Raw genomic sequence first — 27,919 nt, 5'->3', positions numbered from 1 at the left:
TAAATTATACTATAAAAATGATGAAAAACCGGCAAATGTTTTTCGAGCATTACGGACGGATTTTGGTCGTCATGGACGGCCTACAGAGCACACAATCGCTAATGTAGTGCGTAAATTCGAACAAACTGGATCCGTAGCGGATATTGTGAAACCTGTGCATCGTTATGTGCGTTCGGCCGAAAATTTTGCTGCTGTTGCTGCCAGTGTGGAGGATGACCCGAATGTTTCGATTCCACGGCGTGCTTGGGCTTGTCAAATACATCATTGTGGCGAATTTTGTATTTGGCCTTGCACCTACATCCATATAAAGTCCAACTGGTACAAAAATTAGAGCGTGGTGACCATGGAATGCGTCGGGCATACGTCGATTGGGTGAACGAACAACAGCAGCAAAATGCTGAATTTTCGCATCAAATTTTCTTCAGCGATGAGGCACATTTCGAGCTCGGTAGCTATGTGAACACCCAAAATTTCCGTATATGGGGCTCAGAAAATCCACACGTGATTGTTGAGACGCCATTGCATCCGCCAAAAGTCACTGTTTGGTGCGCATTATGGTCTGGTGGAGTCATCATCTCTTTGAAAATGAGGACGGCGAGACGGTAACTGTGAATGGTGAGCGCTATGGCCGCATGTTAACCGATTTTTTTTTGCCACAAATTGAAGATATGGATACGGATGATATGTGGTTTCAGCAGGACGGCGCCACGTGCCACACAACACGACCGAACATGGCCATATTGCGAACGAAATTTGCGAAATTTTGCGTTTTGGTGATGCCAATTGGCCGTCCAGATCATGCGATTTGAACCCGCTAGGCTTTTTTTTGTGGGGTTATGCGAAAGACCGTGTCTATGCCAACTCTCCGCAAACTCTTGAACATTTGAAAGACAACATTCGTGAAGTTATGACCGAGATACCGCCCCAAGAGTGCCGAAAAGTCATCGAAAATTACCTGTTCCGGATCAAGGTGTGCGAGGAAGCCCTAGGTGGACATTTGAATGATGCTTTATTTCACACATAATGGCATAAACCAAACTTTAATTTGAAATAAAAGTTTAATCGAAATTCGAATTCTAAGTGTGTTTTATTTCAATTTACTTTCGGAATTTAAAGTTGGAAAACCCTGTAATGTCGAGTTTTGGTAGAAGTACTAGGAATTTTATAGTAAAAGGTAATTTTAAAGGGTAGATTAGAAGATCAATCAATGAGTAATTCTGCGATTGGACGCGATTGGAAAAATAAATTTTGTGCGGGACGAAGTTTGCCGGGTCAGCTAGTACCTAATAAAACTGTGATATCAGATTAATCATAGTAATTTATTTTCTCGTTGAAAAAAAAATCGCGGAAATCACATAGTTTTTATGATGTTTATAGTGTACTACCCCCTTAAAAATGATCGGATGAGTTTCTTGATGCGCAAATTGATTGTTTATTCTAAACAATATGCTGTTCTATTCCGAAAACCTTTGAGGGAAACCTGAAAGCACTTGAACGACAAAAACGTCAAATTGCCCCTCAATAACAGCTTAATCAATCGCGCTAAGTGACAATCATCCCATTGTCCCGGCCTGGAAGAAACCATCAACCGCCACCCATTGGATACGACGGATGACTCACGCTGTTTAATGGAGCCCTCCCCCTGCTTCCGTTGATGATTTCGGTATAGTGTCGCTTGCTAGTCTTCCTTGTTAAAGCCAAAACATCGCCGACTGTGGGGGCGGCTCGAAACGGTGAGCACAGCGAGCAGAACAGCAAAAGCGAGCGAAAACGAAAAAAAAAACAAAAAGAAAGGCAATCAAGTCTAGGCCACATCCCGTGTGTACACGGTACGGAAAGTGCACTGTGGCAAGAACAACACTACAAACAGCATAAGTATCAACATTAATGAATAAAGTACGGGGGGCGATGATCATGGCTTGAAGGCACGAGCGCTCTAAGCGAGAGAGCGCAGCATTGGTAGATGCCGGAGTCGGATCGGATAGAAATGGTAGATTTAATTACCATAAAATCATAAAAAGAACCAATGAAGATTGCGCGCAAGAAAGGAAATGAAGGGAGATGAGCTGTTGTTGTTGTTGTTGTTGTTGATTTGCGGTTTCGAAATAGCTGTTGTTTATGTTGGATGCTACTCGCGGCTTCGGATCGGTAATGACGAATGGGCGGTGGTGCGCGATGATGCTCCATGAATTGGGATATTAAAACTGGAACAGAAGCCATTTTATGTTGTGGGAGGGCGCAGGTGGATGAACAAATTGATGTGGCGTTTCAACTGAATGAATATCATGGCCTTATCTGGGGCGTGGACGTCAGTATCAATCTTGGGGAAAAATATTATTCACGTACCACTACAACACCCACCCCCATAATGCTGAATGCTAGATTCTACGCTTATTCAGCACCCGATCGGGTCCGGCATGTTTATTTGAGGAAACTGACCGTCAATAAAAGAAGAGCTGGTTATTACAAGAAGTTCCATTACCAATAAAACCATCGACAGTTATGGCCATTTTTCCTTGAAGACTGTACCAGGTTTCCCCCCGCTGCCTTAGGCAATAAATGATGTTTGTTCTTTTCGCGATCGATACACACCTGAAGGTGCAATGTTCTAGACTAGAGAGTTGAGAGGAGAACACACGCGGCTTTGCAGCAGCTAATGGAATGTGGGCTTTCAACTGCCAGCGGTTGTGTTCGTTTTGCCTTGTATTTTGTTATGTGTTATTGTACGAGAGAAAAGTTCTTCCGTTTCGAGTTGAGTGCTTTTGGTTGTAATTGAGGTACGATGTTCGAATGCATCTGTAAATCTTCCGCCCAGAGCGAACAAAAAATGATATATCGTTTCTGAATTTTTCTAATTTTCAAGTAGTTTTCACGGATGGAACAATATTTCTGACTGAGTTTTTAAAAAATGAATACGTAATTCATACCAATTTTAAACAGAACAAAACCAAGAATCCGCAATTAATATAATTTCCCTAACAACGATTACTAAATTGAGCAGGACTACCATAACGGTTATGCGTCCGCTTATTGAGGGAATGACCATTGGTTCAATTCCTAAACCCTCTATTAATATATCTTTTAATAGGTCTTTTTCAAGGCAGGACGCGAATGAAGTTTTTAGTTTGAAGCCTCTATTTTAGGTGCATGTCATAACGGCATATCGTGACATATTGTCAAAAGAAAAATGCATCGGATTTTTTTGAAAAATATAGCTTAAAAACATTTGTTTGCCCAAAAAAACTCTAGAAACGAGTTACAAAAACAGTCAAGGTTCTCCATGAAAAAATGCACAAAAATACAGTTTGCAAGAAAAACGAAAATTAGTGATGAAGTTTGAATTACCTAGTATAGCCATAAGTTTTGTCAGTTAAATCAAAAAGCATCAAAATGATTTTTTCAATGCACATACATTTATTCAATTTTATACTGATGGTTTGGATTCGCAATCTTTCGCCATTTTAGACAGACCTAGAATAACAAATTCGCCCTCGGTCGAAGTCAAGAAATAGCTAGAAAAGCAGAAAGTATTTTGTAAATATAAACTGTAAGCATTACTCAAAAACTGAAGCATGAACTAATAATAATAAGATGCAAAATCTGCTTCCAAAGAATTGAAAAAAAATTGAATGAAGCAGAGGGATTGTGTGCGAGACACGACCGCATAGTTGGCGTATGATTGCGTTACGATATTTGTTATATATGGGATCTTCGAAATTACTTACAAAAACATACGCTGCAATTGTAGCCGAATATTTGCAGCATGGGCTTTGCCTTCAACTCTGACTTCAACCTACCCGTGGCGAGTCGTCACGGTATCCGAATTTCTAGCTCGTGTTATACAGACACCTTCTGGTCTGCACAAATGTATGCTAAGTTATATTTTCTCACTCAGGTACGGGAGTATTCGTAAAGTGCTTGCGTCGTCTGCGATTTTGATTATTTATATTATAGAGGCTTCAAATTAAAAACTTCATTCGTCTCAAGCCTTGAAAAAGATCAATCAAAAGATCAATCAATGGAGGGTCTAGGGGGGATTGAACCAACGATCATTCCCTTAACAAACGGACGCGAAACCGTTGTGGTAGTCCGTGTTAGGGAAATGCTTTGCAGTTCACACAATTGTATAAGAAAAAAATATTCTCTGCTCAGGTACAAAAGCGCCATTGAAAATTGAAAATTCATTCGCTTCTGCCTCAGCCTTTGCTTGCATAGTTCCGGTCTAATCTAGTAGTCCGTGTTAGGGAAACGTCCTGCGGTTTGTAGAAATGTATGGTAAATTAAAAGCTCTCATTCCAACGCTCTCTTACTAAACTAACTATTGGGAAAAATATTATTTCCCACATTGCAATAGATTCTTAGGGAAAATTCAAATCGATTGGTGCAAAATCTCGTTGATCTATAAAAAAATGGCTCGATGATCGCAATAAGCGCTCAAAATTGGACTATTTTCGTGACGGGTAAATTTTTTTTTTTCAATTTGTACTCCCAATATATTCCCGGAAGACGTAATCTTACGTCAAAAAAGTAGTCCAATTTTGAGGAAAATAAAATGAGGAAATTAGACTCGTCGTCCCATTTTTAGTCAACAAAACGTTCGTTTTAAAAAAATATAATATTAGAAAATAAAAAAATAGAAAATTAAAAAATTTAAAAAATAGCAGTTATCAAAATTTTCTGAAAAAAAAATGAAATCAAAAATATCAAAAAACACATACGAACATATTTAAATCTAAATTAAACTAGTACTGGGTCTCAAAATTATAAAAAAAAATCAAAATTCTTGAAAAAATCAAAATCATGAAAAAAAATTTCAATATTTAAAGACTTTTTTTAGTACTAGTATTTTTTAGTAAGTAAGATGCACTTTCAGTTTTTTTTCAATTTTTTTACTATGGCTATTGAGAATGGCGTGCAAAAAATTCAAAAATTAAAAAAAAAATATAAATTTTGAAATACGTAGATCCTATGGTGAACCACAAAGGAGTTCAAAGAAAAATAGTCAAAGTTTGTTATTAGATACCGTATACAATATATTACATAGAGCTGGTGATTAGGTTTAAGGGAACTTTTAACTTCCTTATCCAGCCAGGCCCTTTGAGGTTTTTTTGGCAGAAAAAACACAATTTTAAATCAAAATAATTTTAATGTTTTTTTTTACTTAGCTATAATTATTTTAAAGCTTGTGTCTAGGTAGTTTTTCTATACAACGAAGCATATTCGAGCTACATATCTGTTCGATTTCGGCACGGCCCAATCTACCCAGTAAGCTATGGGAGGGTTGTTTGTGACGTAAATTATTCTCCCTTCATAAATGACGGATCAAACAGACTCGATGGTTCCATTCCTCGCGCTTTCTGTATAATGACGAATTATTTTCCAAGGATGGAATCATGATTTTTTCTTCAGTCATTTTTGAAAAATTATACGCATATATTCAAATTTTGACTAATTGTTCGATTTTGGATGTTCATAGAAGAATTGTGAAGTAAAGGGGTACATTAGGGTGCCAATGAATGTATGGGAAAAAAACGACCCAAAATTTCAAAAAGTTATCCTATACAAAATGTTTACCACCTCAAAAAACACCCTATGCCAAATATCAGCTCAATCGGATTTAAGGCAGTATTCTAAAGGGTGTGTCACATCAAATTGCATCACGGAAAAAACGCTGTAGAAATTCGGCCAGTAGACCGACCCTTTTGAAAATTTCAGACAGTAAAATAAAAACTATTAAACAACTTTTGGCATTTTATTTTTATTCATACTTCGAGCCCAAGCCCGTATGCTCGCACCTTCCTCTTTACCCCGTCCATAAGGTTCTGTACAACGTCAGGTTGTAGTTTTTTTTGAACAGAAATCCATTTTCTCTTGAAGTCCGCCTCCGATTTGACAACTTTTGGGTTCTTCCGGAGGGCCTGCTTCATAATCGTCCAATATTTCTCTATTGGGCGAAGCTCCGGCGCGTCGAGCGGGTTCATTTCCTTTGGCACGAAGGTGACCCCGTTGGCTTCATACCACTCCAACACGTCCTTTGAATAGTGGCACGAAGCGAGACCCGGCCAGAAGGTGGTCGGGCCCTCGTGCTGCTTCAATAGAGGTAGTAAGCGCTTCTGTAGGCACTCCTTAAGGTAAACCTGCCCGTTTACCGTGCCGGTCATCACGAAGGGGGCGCTCCGCTTTCCGCAAGAGCAGATCGCTTGCCACACCATGTACTTTTTGGCAAACTTGGATAGTTTCTGCTTGCGAATCTCCTCCGGAACGCTGAATTTGTCCTCTGCGGAGAAGCACAACAGGCCCGGCAGCTGACGAAAGTCCGCTTTGACGTAGGTTTCGTCGTCCATTACCAGGCAATGCGGCTTCGTCAGCATTTCGGTGTACAGCTTCCGGGCTCGCGTCTTCCCCACCATATTTTGCCTTTCGTCGCGGTTAGGAACCTTCTGAACCTTGTATGTACGCAGGCCCTCCCGCTGCTTGGTCCGCTGGACGAATGAACTTGACAAATTCAGCTTATTGGCGACATCCCGGATCGAACTTCTCGGATCACGTCTAAACTGCTTAACTACGCGCTTGTGATCTTTTTCACTGACGGAGCATCCATTTTTGCCGTTCTTCACCTTCCGGTCGATGGTTAGGTTCTCGAAGTATCGTTTCAGTACTCTGCTGACCGTGGATTGGACGATTCCCAGCATCTTACCGATGTCCCGATGTGACAACTCCGGATTCTCGAAATGAGTGCACAGGATTAATTCACGACGCTCTTTTTCGTTCGACGACATTTTTCCAAATTTACGAAAAATTGACAGTGAAGCATGGCCAACGTGATCTATACACTCTTATCTGATTATAAGCGAAAGCTGAAGATATAATTCCTAAAAATTAAATTTCTACAGCGTTTTTTCCGTGATGCAATTTGATGTGACACACCCTTTAGTCTAGAAATTTGAAGAAAATAAAAAAAAATCGTTCATATTCCTGTAGTTGAGGCATTCAAGAATATACTCTTAACTTATCGAAAATCCTATTATTTACCGAGTTAGAGCTATTTTAGTGACGCAGTATCTAACCTGCTACGGCCATAACAATGAACTACAAACGCGTTTTTCTCGAAACTGGTTTTTTCAAACTGGCGCACACGATGTCTCAAGTTCTACTGAACCGATTCGTGTGGAATTCATATGGATAAAATCTGCAAGCATCTCTCTATCGCATGAACCTCTAAAAAATGGTATTTTTTAAATTTTACAATTTTTGAAAAATCAGGAAACGTAAGAAAAAACGTTTTGAACCGCATTTTGTTTTTCAAACGATCGACGTTTTGTTAAAAAAGATGTTTTCGACTTGTCCGAGGTTCATGCGATAGCGGCATCTTTACTGATTCAGAATCTGTCCGATTTTTTTGTTTCAGATAACCAGAAGGGCTGGAATCGTGTACCCCATGGCACAACTTTTTTTTAATCATCTCACTTCATCAGCTCTTAACTATTCTTGTTATAAATATTTTTTCTCCGTTCAATTTTTGTTTTATTGTTAAAAGGTAGGTGAACTGATAATGATATAATGGATAGTAAAAATATTTTTTTTTTTTACGGAGCTCGAAAAAACGTTCGAAATTCGTGTCTCTACACTGGAATACCCCCTTAAGGGAGAGTGGCGCAAAGCGGTCAAAGTTTGAGTTTTTTGAAAATCGAAAAATCACCCAAGGTTTTAGAAAAAAAAATTTTGATGCCAAATGTCTTCAAATTGCATGAAACGTCAAGATCTAGTGTCATCTCGAAAAAAAATTGTTTATCAAAGATCGACACTCTGGGTTTTTTTCGGAGTACGAGACGAAGCATATGATTTTAAGTGCAAATAAAAATAATTATCTCGATTTTTTATTCGGAATTTGTTACAAAATGTTGATTTGCACGATAATATACCCTATGCAAAATATTAGCTCATAACTTCATTTATTAGTGTTGCAGACGTTAAAATTTGAGTTTTTTTTTGAAAACCGAAAAATCACCGAAAATCGGGGGTATCAAAAAATTTTATTGGTACTAAATGTCTTAAAATTGCATGACACATCGAGATTTACAGTTATCTAGAATAATTTTTTGTTAAAAATCGACTTTTCAGATGGAAAACAAAAAAAAACAATTTTTTGCATAGGTGACGTAACCACCAACACCAATCAGTGATGTAACATGCTTTTTTCTTGTTTTTAGCTGGATAATCATGACTGGAAACAATTTATATTGATTAATCTGTCTCTATTCAACAAATACTAACAGTCAAAAATGACCCGGAGGGGTTATATGATTTTTATAATTTTAATTGAATAGGAAAACACAGTTGGCGCATACGTCAACCATGCATTTTTGGGCAGCAGAGTGTCGATTTTTGACCAAAAAAAGTTTTTCGAGATGACACTAGATCTCGACGTTTCATGGAATGTTAAGACATTTGGCATCAAAAATTTTGTTTTCGAAAACCCCGATTTCCTTTACTCCTCCCTCCCTTCCCTTGGGTTATTTTCAGAAAACTAAAACTTGGACCGCTTTGCACCACTCTCCCTCAAGTTCGATAGAGCTGATATTTGGCATAGGGTATTTTTTCGAAGTGCTGAACATTTTTTATGAAGTAACTTGTTTAATTTAGAGATGACCATTTTCATTGGCACCCCAGAGTACACGTTTTAAACTATAAAATTAGGAAAATATTTTCATGTAAATTTATACATTTCTATACATTCATACATTTTTGGCATTTATGTTCATTTATGGATTTTTTAAATGTATAAATTTGCATGAAAATATTTTCCTTATTTTATTACTAAAAACATGTACCCCTTCACTTCATAATTCTTCTATGAATATCCAAAATCGAACAAGTAGTCAAAATTTGAACATGCGTATAATTTTCAAAAATGACTTTCAAGAAAAAATCATGATTCCATCCGTGGAAAATAATTCGTCCATTATACAGAAAGCACAAGAAATGTAACCATCGAGTCTGTTTGATCCGTCATCTGGCGAGGAAATGCTCGTAATTAGATTCCGAAACCCGATTGTCATCAGCACAAAACCCATTTCCTACACGGAAACTGTGATTGTATTTCAAAACAAAGGTGCCGCCATGTAAGTAAACGTCGTTGCCTAAAACAAACACAATGGCGCAGAGACAACACGTGGGTCTGTGATTATGATGTCGCTATCGAATAGATGTAGAAAGAGAGATAGAGAGAGACCCCCCATTGAAAAAAGGTGGAAAACAGATAAATAACGATTTTCTCCTAGCGCAAAAACAATAGCCAGCGATAATGGCGGTAATTATAGATGGCGCGCTCGATGACGAAATGTTTTGTGTTTCGGGGTGACAATTTTCCCTATGCAGCAGCAATTGGAAACATTACGCCACAACAAGCGCAAAGTGTTGTTGTTGTTGTTGGGGCACTGCTCATGACACCAGAGGAGAAATGACTTTCAAATGCGGATTTACCTATTTATTGGTGGTGCGAGTGCGTGTGAATGAGACGCAAGCTGATTCGGACAGATTCGTTTTGGCAGGCAGGCAAACGGAAAAAAGCTTCACTTTATTCACTGTTTATTTTCGTTTTCTCCTTCACTTGGGTTAACATTTTCAAGATTTGTTACGCATTACCCAAAACAATCAGTTGTTTCACTACACAAGTGCTTGCACAATTCACTAACACACGCGCACGCGGGTGCTCATTTAAATTATGAATTGATCTTCTCCGGAGTTACGTTGCGTTTGCACACTGAGACCGCGACTCACCGAATGACTCACGCTTTCTGCTCAGAAGACGTCAGCAGCAGACGCCAAACATTTGTCATCACTTCTAAGTTAAGTTGATCACGCGAACGGAGGGCTTTGTCTGGGTCTGCCTGATGGTGTACGAGTACAACACCTGAATATGATGTTTTATGCTGATTGCGAGAGTTGGTGGTGGTTTATTAGGTTAAATGGCTTGTTAGTTTCTTGTTGTTGTTGTTTCACTTGCGTGTGCGTTGTTCGTGTTGTTATGGAGAACATATGATGTGTGTGGTGTTTATAAGTGGTTTGTTTTTTTTTGTTTGTCGCGACCATTCGGGTGGATGATTGACGCGTTTAAAATTGAGCTGTGCCTAATTGCTTGGGTTTACCTGCAATTATGTTTTCAAGTGAAACGTGTCTCTGGGTTGGGCAATTCGATAAAGGCTCTGACGCAATGGCTGTACAATTGTTTTGAAATAGATATTGCAATTACTTAATTACTATGCGACTCCACTGGAATGTTAGAAATCTGTTTTTTAGCTATGTTCAGCTTGTTTTTTTTAAGGTATCACTTGGTGTAATGTTACCATATGTGTATTTCATAATAATTAACCAATAGGTCAAATGCGTGAAAAACAGCTTGATTGACAGCAATATGCCCTGGGACATCCCTTGTTAATCAATCACAGTTTGAAGTATCAACAGTATCAACCCAACTACAAACAGCGTTCGATTGTAAATGACTTTTCGCAATCACCACCACCTTCGTCACAAATTGACCCAAGTCTATCTGTGCCACAATAACAAAACACAACCTCCAACCACCAGCAAGCCAGCATTCGCGTTCGTTCCTATTTATTTGCACAGCAGCGTTTCGTGTGTCACGCTCACCTTGATAAGCCTGATTCGGGAGGAACTGCCTTGTAAGGAGTCCAACTTGAAATCGACGACGTCGTCGTCGTCGTGAGCATGTGCATTTATATTCGAAGTGCTCGGGCGCGACTCATGCAATCTTTTTATTCCACAATATTATATTCGGCTGCCTTCATCTCTCAGCTGCGCGAAAAATCCTGCAAAACCAGTTCCCTCACAACGCATCATCATCATCTCATGGCCCTCCCTCCGCTGATGAAGCTCCGGATTCACATATCTAGGCGAAACGTGAGATTATAAATAGCCGCGCTGACATTTGCGGCATTAAATGTATAAATCCGCGGCGGGACGGCAGAAGCCAAATCCCAGTTTCTCGATCGGGAGGCTCCCTCGCACCGAGTGCAGGTGCTACCCAGCCCGTCAATGTAACAGCCCGATTGAACAACATCATCAATTGGGCAATGTTTTCCCAGGTTTGTGGGTCGATCAAGTGGCGTGTGTCGTGACGGCTCATGATCTACTTCGGACCATCGGTTCGCTTAATCGGAGGTTTTTGCATAAACACTCGCCAGTTTATGAGGATTGTCTACTGTAACTTGTTTCGCGAGGCAACAAACATTCGAAGCCGGTGGTGGTCGACCTTCAGCCAATTTTGAACGCTGATAAGTCGTGACGATAAATTTGGTACATTAAACATGTTTTTTACGTGTACCAATTTTGGTATCATAACGCTAATGCTGATTGGAACTTGATTCTGCTCTAATGGCGCGTATGGTTGAAGATCAACTACTGAGAGATCGCCTCCACGTAAACTCATTGTTATTAGACATTCGCTAACAAGGTGTACACGTGTTCTGTTAAACTTTTTTTAATTTTTTGATAATTAGTTCGTTCTTCCAAACCAGAAATGAGTACATCAGCCCTGCTGAAAGTGTGGCATAAAATCCTTGTACTTGAACCGATTCATTTATTATGGATCAACAAAAAAAAATAGACGGACAGTTATGCTTAGAATATCAACATGGGACAACTGAGTTTGGTGTTGTTTTTTCGAAATCTGGGAACCGACAATAAATTTTCTTGTGTTTTTCCGGAAGATTAGGCATAAAAACGTCGTATTATGAAGAAAAATGAAAATTGTCAAAAAGTAACATGGGACAACTATGCGTAGAACGGCAGTGTTAACTTATAAAATAATAAAATCAGCATTATTGATACAAAAAAGAGTGCATCCAAAATCAGGGGTATTCCTCCAAAAACACAAAACAACAAAATTTTTCTGGGATTTAGTTGACTACCCAAAAAAAAAATCGAGGGGTTGTATCCAAGACACGACCACTTAGGACGTAGGACTACGCAATTTTTCTTTAATTTGTTGGTTTATCATTTCAGTTATTTACGAATACAGGTCGGACTCGATTATCCGGAGTATTGATTTTTTTTTTCACTCTGGATAATCGAGTTCTCAAAGCAAAAAAAAAATCTTTTTTTTCTTTATTTGTTTTTTTTTGCATGTATTTTTCGTTTTTTGAAAATAAAAGAGAAATTTGATTTTTGATTCATCCCCTTAAAGTCAGAATACACCTTTCTTACATGAATAAAAATAAGTTATCCAGATTCTCTAAGGAGGGGATAGACGATCATATTTGATGAAAAAAATCCTCCTACGCATATGTTCGAATTTCAACAATGACAGAGTTACAGAACTTTTTTCTTTTTTCGGACTCTGTTGCTATAAACTGGCTCTACATTAAAAAGTACGCTACGGAAAACGATTCTGATGCTTTTTGAAAGATGAGAAAATTTAGTACAGGATATAGTAGTGGAACAACTGAATTAGTGAATTTTAATAACATTTTTGAAGTGAAACACTTAAACGTTAATGATTTTTAATGTGTTATTATTAATTTTATCCTAAAAATTTATATTAAACTAGATTGTTTCTATCAATTAAAATGAAGTTCTTTAACCACTCCACAATTTGTTCTTTGACGCACAACTTCTATCTTCCTTAATTTGGCTGCAATATCGATATAAACAATTCCTGGAGAAAATTCAAGCAAAATCTTCAAAAATCGCTATTTTTACCCCACTGTACATGTAATAGCCGCTTAAACTTCACCTTAACGTTGAAAGGTTACAATTCTTCATGAAATAAGCCATATTTGAAATATAAAAAAAATATTTTTTTCCAAACTGAATATAATCGAGTCCAAAATTGTATATATGTAATTGAATCACATATAATCGAGTCCGGCGGACTACATATTTTATCAAAACCCCATCAATATAGGTATCAAATGAAAGGGCTTGACTAGTAGAACACAGTTATTTATGAGAGATGTAAATCCAGAACGACTGCCATCACAAAATGGGACATTTTTGTCAATTCATCAATATGGGTATCAAACGAAATGGCTTTGCTAGTAGAATACTTATTTGTGAAAAAATCACATTTTAAATGTACTATTGAAAAATCAATATCTTTATGTCGTCTATAGTAAGTTCTTCTATCATATCGTCCAGGTCTTCTCTTGCGTATAGTTCTTCAATATCCTAATCGGAACTCGATTAGAATATTGAAACTTTTCTTCTAACGACGAAATAGTGCGAAGTATTTCGTCGTTGCTACTTTCCTCACTTTCAGATTTAAAATTACGCCGTCCGGTGAACATTTTACGGATGGAAAAAAAAACACATGTGTGTCTAAAAAATATACATAATAGATATATTGTTTTTCTTTTTTGGATAAACAGGGGCTTCTTCGCGTTGCGCAATTATTATTCTCGTTCTCAGAAAAAACTTGCAACCTGCTTCTTCTTTTAGCTTTTAAACTACCAAGCGCAAAGAACGATGAAAACGAATTACGTGAAAAATCGGAGTTGCCAAATGTGATATAGTTTATGACGATTATTTTCCCACAAATGTGAAATATGTTTTCAGTATGATATATTCACAGAATCCTCGCAATCGATTGAACAGAATATTCCGTATTATCCAATAAAATTGTTGTTATTCATCGCCAACCGAATCGCTCTGGGCGACGAAGATGTTAAACCATATACAGACTATGGGATTGTAATGTATAGCATAGAACACAAATCTTAGAAAATTTTTGATTCGATTGGTATGCAAATTGTTGAAATCCGTTCGCAGCAAGAATAGTCATTAACGTTAACTTTATTTCATAAAAACGTGACCTATTCTCTGATTTGGCACCCTTAATGTAAGACGTAGTCCTACGTCAAAAAATGGGTGGGTTATATCTGTGATTTAACCGAAAGGTTGACGTGGGCCTACCGTTGTTTTAGTAAGCATTTGTATTGTATTGATTGAATTATCGATTGAATGAAACAATTTTTGAATGCAATTGAATTCAATTTGCATTGTAAGTAAAAAGATTGAACCGTTGCCATGTAAGATCAATCCATGCACTGAAATAGATTAGGTTCTTCGTTACAAGTAAATTTGATGACTGTCCATTTACGTTTGATATGATGTCTAGGACTACCAAAATATGTGAACGGATGAATTGTCAAACGATCATTGTATTTTACGTTTCCCTCTGAAATTGCATCTCTCAGGTTTACGTAGCTCTCGAACTGCGAAAGTTTATTCACCTCTAGTATCTGAAACGACGATTTCCCCAGGTTTCTCAGTTTAGAAGTACGTTTTAGGGAAAAACATTCCGTTCTGCACAAAGATAAACGAGTACAACGAGTACTCGCAGCTCGCATATATTTTTGCAAATCGGATTCCCTCAGGCAAATTGATCTAGAAATCCCTGTTAGGGAAGCACAGCTCGGTGGGAACAAAAATACCTCCGACTTGCACGTATATTTGCAAAGCGGATTCTCACAGGTACATTGATTTTGACATCTCTGTTGGGGAAACCGTGAATCGGGCCAATCAAAACTTGGTAGTTAGGGCGTTTAGATAACGTTATTCAATTATTTATCTCACGAAAAATAGCATTTTATCAATTGCGATAGATGCGCAGAAATATTTCCTATCAATTGATCCAAACATCTTTCCGACCTATTAAGTAATGTTCGAGCATTCGAAATCTTTCGTTTTTTCCTGCATGTTCTGTGTTTAGGTTTTCATTGCACCCCATATACTGCAGTTAGACGTAGTCCCGCGTCAAAAACTTATCATAATAGTGTGAAATAAAAATCGAAATTAAAAAAAAACTTTTTTGACGATTAATCTGAAATTTGAAACACACCTTTATCTTTGCAGTCATCATAAAACTGCGTATTTCATTATCTTAAAAATCCAACATGGCGGCCGCTACAAAATGACGGATTACCTTTTTTTCTCAAAACCTCATCAATATGGGTATCAAATGTAAGGGCTTGTCTAGTAGCACACAGTTATTTATGAAAAATTCAAAATGGCCGCCACCACAAGATAGCGCCATATATATTTTTCTCACAACCCCATCAATATGGACATCAAATGGAAAGGAATGACTAGTAGAACGCAGTTATTTATGAAAAATGCAAATCCAAAATAGCCGCCGCTACAAAATGGCGCCATATATATTTTTTCAAAGCTCCATCAATATGGGTATCAAATGAAAGTGCTCGACTGGTAGAACACAGTAGAACACGAAAAATCCAAATCCAAGATAGCCACAGTTCCCAAATAAAAATAGGTAGGTTATATCTATGATATAACCGCAAGGTTGACGTGGGACTACCGTTGGCTTAGTCATCTTTTGTTTGTATTGTATTGATTGTATTATATTGTATTGATTGTATTGTATTGTATTGTATTGTATTTGAACAAATGCCAAAAATACCTCCGACTTGCATTTGTTTGTAATGCCGATTTTCCCAGGCTGCTTGGTTTTGATGTTTATTGGGGAAACCGTAAATCGGGGGTCAATCAAAACGGGACAGTTAGGGTGTTTAGATAACTCCTAACATTTTACAGCTCTTCAATTGTTTATCTCGTGAAAAATAACATTTTATTAATCGAGGGGCTTAGAATGCAAGGGGTGTAAGTGACTTGATCGATTTCTCTTCATCAACTTTTTCTTTAGTTAATAACTCAATTACAAAAACATTCCAATTTGAGTTTGCTATAGAATCCGATAGATGAGGTTTTGACCTATCTTCCACATTGTTAATTAGAGCTGAGAATGAGTTTGCAGCTAAGTTATGACCAAAAGAGAGAGTTGATGTAGAGAAATCGATCAAATCACTTACACCCCTTTCATTCTGAGCCCCTCAATTGTGATAGATGCATAGAAATATTCCTTATCAATTGATGCAAACATCTTTCCAGTCCATTAAAACATGTTCGAGTTAGAAGCATTCGAAATCTTTAATTTTGTCTGCATATTCTGTGTTTAGGTTTTCTTTTCAACCCCCATATATTCCGGTTAGACATAGTCCCACGTCAACAATTACTTTTTAGTGGTTTCATTCATCTTGCCATGTTTGTTTGTATGTTTGAGCGTTTGTAGGGTCGTCCCACGTTAATTGAAATTTGACCCGGTTCCTGATCACTGATTGTTCTGAAATTTGGAACTGCGTATTCCATGATCTTGAAAAATTCAATTTGGCCGTCGCTAAAAATGGCTGAATGACTTGACTTGGCGAACATAAAACATAATAAACAAACATAAATTCAAAAAGGTCACCACCATTAAATGGTCGACTATGTATTTTTTGCAAACCCCTCAATATCGGTATTAAATGAAATGACTTGACTAATAGAATACAGTAAATCATCAAAATATTCCAAATAAATTTAGTTAAGAAATAAAAATATAGAAAAAAATTATGGTTTCATTGTAGAGAAGTATACTAATGATACAGATAATTTACTAAAAAGTAGAAAATAAAATAAGTAAAAAAAAATTTAAAGTTAAACGGTTTAATGTACTAAAAGCTAGGAAATAAAAAGACAAGTAGCACTTATCATATCCGTTCCTTCATTAATCTATGATGAAACAACTAACTGTGGATAATGGAAATCCAACGTTTATATTTACCTTATTTTCTTCGGAATATTTTCATGATGTACTGTATTCTATCAGTCAAATCATTTCATTTAATACCGATATTGAGGGGATTGCAAATAATACATAGTCGACCATTTAGTGGCGGTGACCTTTTTGAATTTATGTTGTTTATTATGTTTTGTGTTCTCCAAGCCAAATCATTCAGCGATTTTTAGCGACGGCCAAATTGAATTTTTCAAGATCATGAAATATGCAGTTCCAAATTTCAGATCAATCAGTGATCAGGAACGGGGTCAAATTTCAATTAATGTGGGACAACCTTACAAAACATTCAAACATACATACAAACAGGTCAAGCTGAATGCAGCCATTTAAAAAGTAATTAGTTATTTGGGAACAGCGGCAATCTTAGATTTGGATTTTTCATGATCTGCTATGTTCTACTAGTCGAGCACTTTCATTTGATACCCTTATTGATAAGGTTTTGATTAATAATACATACATATGGCGCCATTTTGGATTTGCAGTTTTCATAAATAGCTGTGTTCTACTAGTCAAGCCTTTCATTTGATACTCATATTGATGGGGTTCTTGAAAAACCCATATTGATGGGATTTTGAGTAAATATTTTTATAATACAGCCATTCCATGCCAAACCGATATAGTGTTTCTCAGATTGTCGTCAAAAGTGGTAATTTTGTTCTTTATCGCAAATTATTAGAGTGGTATTTTTTATTTTTTTGTTAGGGGGACCATTTCCATTTTAGGGTGGTCCGAAAAATCAAATTTTTTCGTATTTTTGCTAAAAAAGACTTTTTTAAAAAATTCATAACTTTTGAACCACTAAACCAATTCAGATGTTCGACATATTAAATTAAAGCCAATTAGCTGGTCTTTTTTGGAAAAATACTACAGTTGCAGAAAATTTGAATTATGTTTTCGTTATTATTGATTGTATTTGTTCTTTATAGTTTTCATGGTCTCGGGACCATTAATTTTTTATATTTTTTCTGGAAAGCTGAGAATTTTTCACATAGCATATCTCGAAACCAGGGAGGCGTTTTTTTGTTTTTGAGTTATTTTTTTTTTCGAAGATAACCGATGGTGCGAAAAATCTTTTTTTTTTCCATTTTTTCCACTACAAAAAAACATAACTTTTGATCTACTAGACCGATTCAGATGATCGACATATCAAATTAAAGCCAATAAGCTAGCCATGTTTGAAAAAAATATTACACTCTGATTAAAAATGGATTTCGTTTTTGTAATTATTGATTATATTTGTTTTCTATAGCTTACATCTTTTCGGGATCAAGAGCGCCATATTTTTTTATATTTTTTCTTGAAAGCTGAGTATTTTTTCACATAATACATCCGAATACCAGAGAGGTGTTATTTTTCGTTTTCAAGTTATGATTTTTCAAAGTTAACATGTTTTCAGTTTTCGTTCAATATTTCTATGCGACTAAACTGGATGTATGTGACTATAATCCAATTAATTGGCAAGTGTGTTATTATTTCAAGAAAGGCTAGCTAGTAGGCTTTAATTTGATATGTCGATCATCTGAACCGGTCCAGTAGTTCAAAAGTAATAAATTTTTGGAAAATAGTCATTTTTGGGAAAAAAGGGAAAAATAATAAAATAATAAAAATAATAACTAAAAAACGAAAAAAAACGCCTCCCTGGTTTCGAGATATGTTATGTAAAAATCCTCAGCATTCCATGAAAAATATAAAAAAATATAGCCTTTGGTCCCGAGACCATGAAAACTATAAAAAAACATATACAATCAATAATGACAAAACCAAAACCTGAAATTTTTGCTAGCGTAGCATTTTTCCAAGAATGACTAACATGCTTTAATTTGATATGTCGACCGTCTAAATCGGTTCAGTTGTTCACAAGATATGAATTTTTGAAAAATGTCATTTTTGGAAAAAAGGGAAAAAAGATATTTCGGATCACCCTAAAATGAAAATGTGCACTCTAACAAAAAAAAAACGGGTCTAATAGTTTGCGATAAAGAACGAAATTATCACTTTTGACGAAAATCTGAAAACTACTACATCGGTTTGACATGGATTGGCTGAATATATATAATATATGTTTTATAATGACACCAGAAATAAAGATGTGTTCCAAATTTCAGATCAATCGGTCAGCAGGAAGGTTTTTCAAATTTCTATTAATGTGGTACAGCGCTGCAGACAAAGTTACAAAGTCACAAACATACAAACGGGTCAAGCTAGATAAAATTGTTTAATGAATAAATGCGAATCATAATTGTATTACATTTAACGAGAACAAAAATCGTTTTTTTATGATTCGATTATCCGGAGTGAAAACAAAGTCAATACTCCGGAGATTCGAGTCCGACCTGTATTTTAAAGGTTTTTGCACTAAATGCGAAAAATAGGACATGCCTATATAGTTTTGCAATGAACTATATGCATGTTGATATAAAAATTATTGAGATAACCCGTCTAATAAACAAGTGACACAGTAAAAAAAATCTTTTGAATATCTTCACAAAATCAAAAGTCTTCACATTAAATCTTAATCAGAACATATCTTCACCCAAACATCTTGGTACGGGTTATTGAAGAACATTTCGTGTACCCAGTGTCATACATATGTACAATTTCCCAAAATGAATCGAAGACGGTTAGAATAGAATCATACTAAATATTAGTTGAACTTATACATCTGGGCATTTGACAGAGAAATAAAAATGTAAACAAACAGTGGAGTCGCATTGATCAAGGTTGCCCCAACACTTTCAACTTGAGAATGACTTTTCACCAATCATTTTATCATTCCACGATACTAAAGGCTCACAAAGAGGGTGCTTCAAAACTCGTTGCGTTCTTCCTCAACAAACAGACGACGGTCATCATTACCATTAGCCTTTCCAAATCGACTATAGTCCTTCGCCGATATCCGGTTTTCATCGAAGCGCTATAACTTGTTCTTCTCTCTTGTTTTCGTCAACATCTAATCAAATATCATCCACCGGTAGGGGGCGCAATGACGCCGGTTCGGCGGTGGCTTCATTATTCCGGAGGCTACAACACAGGTTATGCTTTGCCCTTATTTTTTTTTTGGCGCGCTTAGGAAACCAGCTCAGAATGACACAGAAAACCGTACATATAATAAGCCATTATATTTGGCGGATGAAAAGTACCGAAATCCCGGCACATAAAAACCCGATAACAGTATTAACTTTGGCTGGGCAGCGATGAATCCCGCTGCAGGCCGACGCTTTATCGACGACACGTTCGACCGACGTTGAAACGGTACACACCTCCGGTGGGGCTTCAAGTTTTGTCACACTACCGGGGGAACCACTGCACAGCACCGTTTCGTCACTTTGTATTCCACTCAGCTGTTCTTTTGCACCTTCTTTCATTCGCTCATTAACTCCTTTCCACGGATGTTTCATTATTTGCCTTTTGCCTCTGTACGATATATTCGCTGTCAGCTTTTCTCCTTCCTGCACTCATTCACACACACTCAACCACTCTTGGTAATACTTAATTTTCAACATACTTCACTTCATCTGCTATCCACGTTTGACGTTTGGTTTGATTGGAACAGCTTGCATTGTGTATTCCACTTAATTTACGGTTTTATTTTTACTTTCGTTGTGGGCTGACGACAGCAAAACAACACAGCAGAAAACTTGGTTACTTCGCCGTGAGTAGTGTGTATCGCTCTCTGCTGCACCACCTTGAAACACTATTTTGCATCAATTCACTTCCACTCGAATTTACCGACTGTGTGTGGCGCATGCAAATGATGCACCTGGTCTGCACGGCCCCCTCCGAAACCCGGCCCCACACACACAGCAGGGCGGTGGAGTAGGTGGTTCCACAATCCACTTTGGAACAACAATTTTAAACTTCAGTTAACACCTATCCGGGGGTCGATCACGGGCAACAGGATTTGGATCCGACACAGTTACACACAATAAAACACACACACGTTCCGGCTATTAAAATCCAATCTCGAAAAAAAAAAACAATCGGTATCGAGTTCCAGAGATGCTGGAGCGAGTTAGCAGTCGCGCACAGCGCCACTTCAGTGGGGCAAAAAAATCCTTCGCGAAGGGATGGATGAACGCGAACGCGAAAACCGTGCCCGCGTCTGAGAAAAAGCTGTTACAACGACGATCCAAACTAGTTCGTACTTCGAATTTGACTAATTCCAGCGACTTCATTTGAGTAGTATTCATGCACCTCGCGGCGCATTGAGGCGCCACGCTCTCGCGCTCTCTCTCACTCTCTCTCTTGGTTTCGCTCTGTGCTCTGAGCTGAGAAGTGTTACCTCTCACAGCAGCTTTCGCGACAGCTGCTTCGCCAGGCGTGCGAGGTAATAGGGTCGTTACTCACAGGGATCGGGAAATTGAATTGAAAAATGTGTATTAATTAGAGGATCACAAGTCGTATCAATGTAATCGATTAGTCGTCGGATTATTAACTAATGAAAAAAATATTTAGAATGAAAATAAATGTTTTCATTAAGTATTCTTAAATTGGAAACGAAAATTAAATCAGTCAAAAATCTTACAGTGCATGTGAAGTAACAATACAGAATGAGAGATTTTACGTTGATTTGTTCCAGTGTATACTTTTATCACCAATTCTTGATAGCTGCAGGAGCTTAGGGAAAACAAACTTCTCCATCAGTCATGTCCAATTTAAAACTTGACAACTGATTTCTTCTCTTCCCGATCTCCCCTGTTTTAGAAAACAGACTTTCTCGATGAACGGATGTACAACAATGTTATAGTTCAGTTCAGATATTGATGGAGAACGACCTCACAATGTTCTGTTTATTAAAACTGACAGACCTTATCACATGATGCTCTTGAAGGTGTCCCTTCTGTGACTTTGGCCTTAGAAAAATATACCACCAACACTAATACCAAGATTCGTGCGATGCGTTGTGTTTCTTACTAAGTTTTTGAACGTATGAAAAAACTTCAATTACGACTCTAGGTGAAAAGGCCCAGCTTATTTCATATATGTACCCGCTATTTCAAAAATGATTTAAACAAATTTAGATAATAAACAAAACATAATTCTATCCCATTTCGCATGATGTGTTCATTTTACCCACACCAGATGATTACTTTAACCCTACACTAAAGTTATGTTCGATTTTAAAACTTCATTTTTTAATTTTTGACGCGACCGTCTTCGGTTTTATTGAAACTCGCTCTATATAATGGAAGCTACCCAAATTTCAATTTTTTATTATCATATGACCAATTTAAATTATGACTGATTTAAAAAATGGGTGGGTTATATATATGATATAACCGCAAAATTGACGTGGTTAGCTTAGCAATCATTTGTTTGTATAGATTAAATTTTTGATTGGAAGAAACAATTTCCGAGTTAAATCGAATTCAATATATTTGATTTGTGAGTAAACAAATTGAATAAATGCCATGTAAGATCAATTCATGCAATGTGATAGATTATGTTCCAAGTAAATCTAATGACAGTCCTTTTGTGTTTGGTATGATGCCTAGGACAAAATATGTGAACGGAAGAATTATCAAACGATTATTTCAAGTGTACGTAGTTCTCGAGTCGCGAATTTGTTTGATTTGATGAACTTTAGGTACTCAGTGCCAGAAATTCAGTGAGTAGAAGATATGAAGGTATATCCTTCAATGCAATCTTGAATAACCGAGCCAAAGCGTTGTGTTCGTACCCGTTTTTGTAATCCGTGTTAGGAAAACACTTTTCGGAGTGCAAAAAACATGCGGACCCCTGGCTTGCATGAATCAACACTTCAACTTATACCGTGTTCAGGAAACATATTCTAGCCTGCACATAGGCAAGCGAGTACAAAAGTACTCGCAGTTTGCATTTATTTACAAAACCGATTTCCCCAAACACCTTGGTTTTGAAGTCTGTGTTAGGCAAACACATTTCAGTCGGATCAAAAATACCCCCGACCTGCATGAATTTGCATTTGCAATGCCGATTCCCCCAGACATCTTGGTTCTGAAGTCTGTGTTGGGGAAACACATTTCAGTCGGAACAAAAATACCCTCGACCTACATGCATTTGCAATGCCAATTTCCCCATGCTCCTTGGATTTAAAGTCTGTGTTAGGGAAACATATTTCAGTCGGAACAAAAATACCCCCAACTTTCATGTATTTGCAATGTCGATTTCTCCAAGACTGCTTGGTTTTGAAGTCTGTGTTTGGGAACACATTTCGGTGAGAACAAAAATCCCCACACTTTCATGTATTTGCAATGCCGATTTCCCCAAGGCTGCTTGGTTATGATGGCTGTGTTGGGGAAACTGTAAATCGGGCCAATCAAAACAAAGTAGTTAGGGCGTTTAGATAACGCTTAACATTTTACAGTTATTCAATTGTTTATCTAATGATATATAACATTTTATTAATTGCGATAGATGCGTAGAAATATTCCCTGCCAATTGATGCAAACATCTTCCCGATACAGTGAGAAATGTTCGAGTTATAAGCATTTGGAATCTTTCATTTTTTCCTGCATGTTCCGCGTTTAGGTTTTCATTTTACCCCCCATATACTCCGGTTAGACGTAGTCCCACGTCAAAAAAAAATCAAACTCATTGATCTTTAATTCGAGAAACTATGAATGGGTTATACCTATGATATAACCGCAAGGTTGACGTAGGACTACCGTTCGCTCAGTAATCATTTGTGTTTCTGCAACAATCGCACCTCGGATGTGCCTCATTGGGTACGATATCGTCGCTGCACAGAGCTATCTGTGTATGTATCTGTGTATTGATTAAATTATTGATTATTGCAGAAGTAACCGCAGCAAATAGTTATCAACATTTTGTCTAACCATCAAACGGTATGCGTAGAAGTCAGCAAGCTGGCGACATGAAAGGACATCTTCCAATGCAATCATGCATAACCGAGCCAAAGCGTTGCATTTGTATCCGCTTTTGTAGACCGTGTTAGCAAAACGAATTCCGGAGTGTAAAAATGCATGGGGGACTTGAATGTGTCTGCAATGCCGATTTTTCTAACTTCTTGGTTTCGGAATCTGTATTGGAAAAACCGATTTGCAGAATCGCAAGCGAGTACAAAAGTATAAGAAGCTTGCATCTATTTTGCAATGCCGATTTCTCCTGGCTCCACAGTTTTGAAATCTGTGTTAAGGAAACATTCCGGTTTGCAGAAACGCAAGTTAGTACAAAAGTACCCGCTTGCATCTAATTTGCAATACCGATTTTCCCAGACTCCATTGTTTGAAGTTTGTGTTAAGGGAACATCCATTCATTCCAGCGATCATACCTCAATCGTTGCGCAATCATAACTGAGTGCATTTCCGAGCGACACTCTTTTATATACCGATTGGTGTGATTACAGTAGCCTATTTTGAAAGCAATTTTAGGGCTATTGAAACAAGTTTTTGAATCAAAAACTAGCAAGCATATAACACGTAGACATTCTATCTTTCGAATGAAGGTTTATCACACCATTTCTTTCAGTTGTTTAGGAGGTATTAACGCTCAAAAACTGGTTTCTCCGGCGTAACGCTTTCGTTTTCGAAACTTTGAACTTACACCCCAGTATAGAAATAAAAGACGTAGTCCTAGGTCAAAATATATTATTCCAAATTTAAATATAAAAATCGTTAGCTATATTGAACAACAACTAGTTAAGCTACAATACTCTTCTACAAACGAGGATTGTAGCGGTATGTAGACGCAGGAAATGGGCATACTCCTAAGGGTTACCACTTCACCCCCACTTTCCCTACTTTTCCTACTTCGATGAAAATAGCTCCAGTAATGTCATTTTTGTACATGCGATTGCTTTCATCCATCCCTCAATCGTGAATCGCCTAAAAGTCGTCGGGATTGCTGAAAATATTGAAGATAAAGGTTCATTGTTCTATTTAAAAAATTATTTTGCGTTCCGAAACTAATTAGGGTTCAGACATCGGTAAAAAACACAATAACATCAATGTTTTGGGATTTGAAAAAGAAACTTGCTTCGTGATGAAATAATTTTTCCCACTTTTTCCTAACACTGACTTTTTTCAAAAATTCATAATTTTTGAAGCACTGAACCGACTTAGATGATCGGTGAGCTAACCCTTTATAAAAAAAAATAATGAGCCTGCAAAAAATGGATTTTATTTCCGCTCTCAAGAAAAAATATAAAAAAATAGCGCCCTTTAGTACAATGCCGTGAAAGCAATAAAAAAGCGACTACAATCAATAACTACGAAAATAAAATACATTTTTCACGAAAGACTACGTCTTACATGAGGGGGGCCAAATCAGAAAACAGATCACGTTTTTGTGAAATGAAGTTAACGTTAATAACTATTTTTGCTACGAACGGATTTTAACGATTTGCATTCCAATCGAATCGGAAACTTTATAAGATTTGTGTGATATGCTATACATTACAATCCCAATCTGTATATGGTTTAAATTGATGAAAATTGGAAGCATTCTCTTTTCCCCATACATTTGTTCTGTCCATTTGTGTGCTTTCCCGAACAGGGCTGTCAATAACGGGCAACTTATGCAGCCGCTAGAATAGAAACAACCAAGGGGGAAGCGGGATGAGAACATTTGCGAAGTAAACTCCACCCTTGCATAGTAAGTAAGCTGTCGCTAGCGTATAAATATTGCATCTCCTCTGAGGAAAATTCTCAGAATCTTTCTGTGCCCGAAACTTGTTCGAAAGTTCGCTTGTTCTGCTCGTTTTGTGTTTCGTGTTTCCCCTCGAACTATGAACGCTAGCGAATATTTCACATGAAGTGCATCTGGCATAGCAATTAACACAACCATCCAAGCCATGGAAAAGCAGGCGAAAAAAAAGAAGCAAATGTGCAAATGATTATCGGCCGCTTCTAGCTATCAGTGTTTGGATTTGTATGTGTTGCTTGTTTTCGTTGCGCGAAACTTAGAACTTGTTCGTTTGCTTTACATGTGAATAGCACACCTCCTCGCTCATAGCTTTGTTGTCGGTTATGACTCTCGAGAAACGATTTTTCATAAACGGTCATTCTCGCGATGTTTAATTTTTATCGCTACAACTGTGTGCATCTGTTAGACGCGTGTTTGATGCTTGTTGAATAGCGATGCACGGAAGATGCCTTTCGTTAAATACTCAGTGCAATGCGTGCATTGATATAAAGGAACAAATTGCGACATATGACCAATTAGTGTATTACAAGAAAGAATCGTTGTTTCTCGAAATGGTCCTACAAAATCACGGAAGCCATTGAACCTTTTTAGGGTCCCTGGAACTTTTCACTTAAGAGTTATTTATGAAATTTCGACGTTTTCACAAATAATATCCGAAATGATAAACCAACAAATAAAAAAAAGGTTGCGTAGTCTTACGTCCTAAGCGGTCGTGTCTCGGATACAACCATTCGTTTTTTTTTTGCAGATTCGATATTTTTTAATAAAATACTAGGTGGCTTCAATTTAATATATCGATCATCTAAATCGGTTCTGTGGTTCAAAAGTTATGAATTTTTGAAGAAAAAGCAATTTTGGGAAAAAGTGGAGGATAATATTTTTCGGATCACCCTAAAATGGAAATGGGCACTCTAATAAGAAAATAATTTAAAAAATATGGGTGTAATGTTTTGCGATAAAGAACAAAATTACCATTTTCGACGTAAATCTGAGAACCACTATATCGGTTTGACATGGAATGGCTGATTTACTATATGAAAACAATTGTTAGTTTCTTTTGGAGCTTCGCAGATTTTCTTCAAAATTGACAATTCATCTGTAAACATGGCCTTCGAGTAATACTCTGGAATGAACCTAATGATATTATTCATCTTTCCGATACGTATTTTCATTTTAATATTTTTGAAATATTCCCATCGATAGTGGTTCATAAGATTCCCACGACACGAGACGATCAAATGTCATAGCAATCAATAATGGGCGTACTTCAAAATGTTCGTCAAAGGGAGTTCTATCGGGAATACATCTAAACGAATTATGTGGCATTTGAATGAAGCACTCAATGAAAATGACACAGGGATATGCGTTGGAAAGACGAAGTTCCTCTATGAACCTTAATGCCATTGTAGAAGAAGAGGCTCTAGATCTTATTCAGAATTATTTTCATTGATTTATGTCATTAATCTACACATTTGATTGTTCACAGTTTACTTTCTTCCAAAATTTGTACACGATTTTCGATCCATTTCCTATCATGTGTTCAATAACTCACCAAACTGAATACTTATTTTCAACTGATAAATTTTTGATTCGTTTCACGCATGATATATCTCGGGAACGATTCGAGTGGCGAGTAAAATAAAAAAAAGCATTACTGTTTTAGTTTGTTTAATTTTAATTAGAAAATTATTACCAATACAGTAGCACCTCGATTATCCGAGAAGCGAGTTCCCTAGTAATTCTGTAAGCTTTCCTGAAACTTGTCATTGAGTGGTAGAGTGTTGCGCTTTTTTTGTCATGGCTTTCACATTATCTAAACATTGGTGTACACGACCTTACAAATGAATGCTTTTTGTATTGTTGAATCATAGTTGTCATGTAAAAATAACGTGTTTAACGTGTTTACACCTTTTTTTTACGCTTTATTGCGTTATCCACGATTTTTGTTTTAGGAAGCAATAAATGTTTTTATAGTGGTTCGACACTCCTCCCCCTTCTCTAAAGGAGGAAGGGGGGGGGTATGCTTCAATACAAATGAAACACAAATTTCAGCATAACTCGAGAACTAATCAAGCAAATGGAACCAAATTTGAGATGTGATGGTTTTTGGGTGCGAGAAATGTTTTTATGATGTATGACATCCCTTCTTCCTCTGGAAAGGAGAGGGGATCCCACAAAAATAATACCCATATTTCAACCAGACAATTGAAAATTTTCGGAAAATTCTGAAGGAAAATCGAGTTTTCTGTATCAAACATTTATTCCATGTAACGGGGAAACATGTTATTTGGAAGTGAATGAAAAATATTGCACGAGAATTGTGTCTGAAAATAATCTGATATTATAATGTCGAGTTTTGGAAGTACTGAAATTTTATTGTAAAAAAGACGGGTGGGTAATGTCAGGGACAAAACCGGAGAGACGTAGGACTACACCAAGGGGTGTCCATTATTCGAATATCATGGAGCACAGATCCCAGAATGACCAACTTTTCATGTACAAAATTACAGAAAAAAAGGATAGAATAAAACTTCAGCACTCAGCAAACACTTAAACGTTTAGATTCAAATACAAAAAAATCAAAATTTGTCGTGCAAATGTTGTAGGGGTTATTGTTCA

The 27,919-nt window shown here is 37.0% G+C and overlaps 1 protein-coding gene across 2 annotated transcripts in view; it reads right to left on the bottom strand.

Annotated features, from left to right (window-relative positions):
* Positions 1 to 27,919, bottom strand: part of LOC129767798 (IQ motif and SEC7 domain-containing protein 1) — a 424,090-nt gene that overhangs the window by 257,439 nt on the left and 138,732 nt on the right. Inside the window, exon 1 of one of the 2 annotated variants that reach the window (XM_055768998.1) lies at positions 20,160 to 20,794. The exons of the other annotated variant lie outside the window; for it this stretch is intronic. The gene's annotated coding sequence lies outside the window, so the exon portion shown is untranslated. Of the gene's footprint in view, positions 1 to 20,159; positions 20,795 to 27,919 lie in introns of those variants that run through there. 2 annotated transcript variants of the gene reach the window in all.

The sequence above is a fragment of the Toxorhynchites rutilus genome, chromosome 2, assembly GCF_029784135.1.
Source record: "Toxorhynchites rutilus septentrionalis strain SRP chromosome 2, ASM2978413v1, whole genome shotgun sequence".
NCBI classification, from domain to species: domain Eukaryota; kingdom Metazoa; phylum Arthropoda; class Insecta; order Diptera; family Culicidae; genus Toxorhynchites; species Toxorhynchites rutilus.
This window is presented reverse-complemented; position numbering and strand designations above follow the sequence as displayed.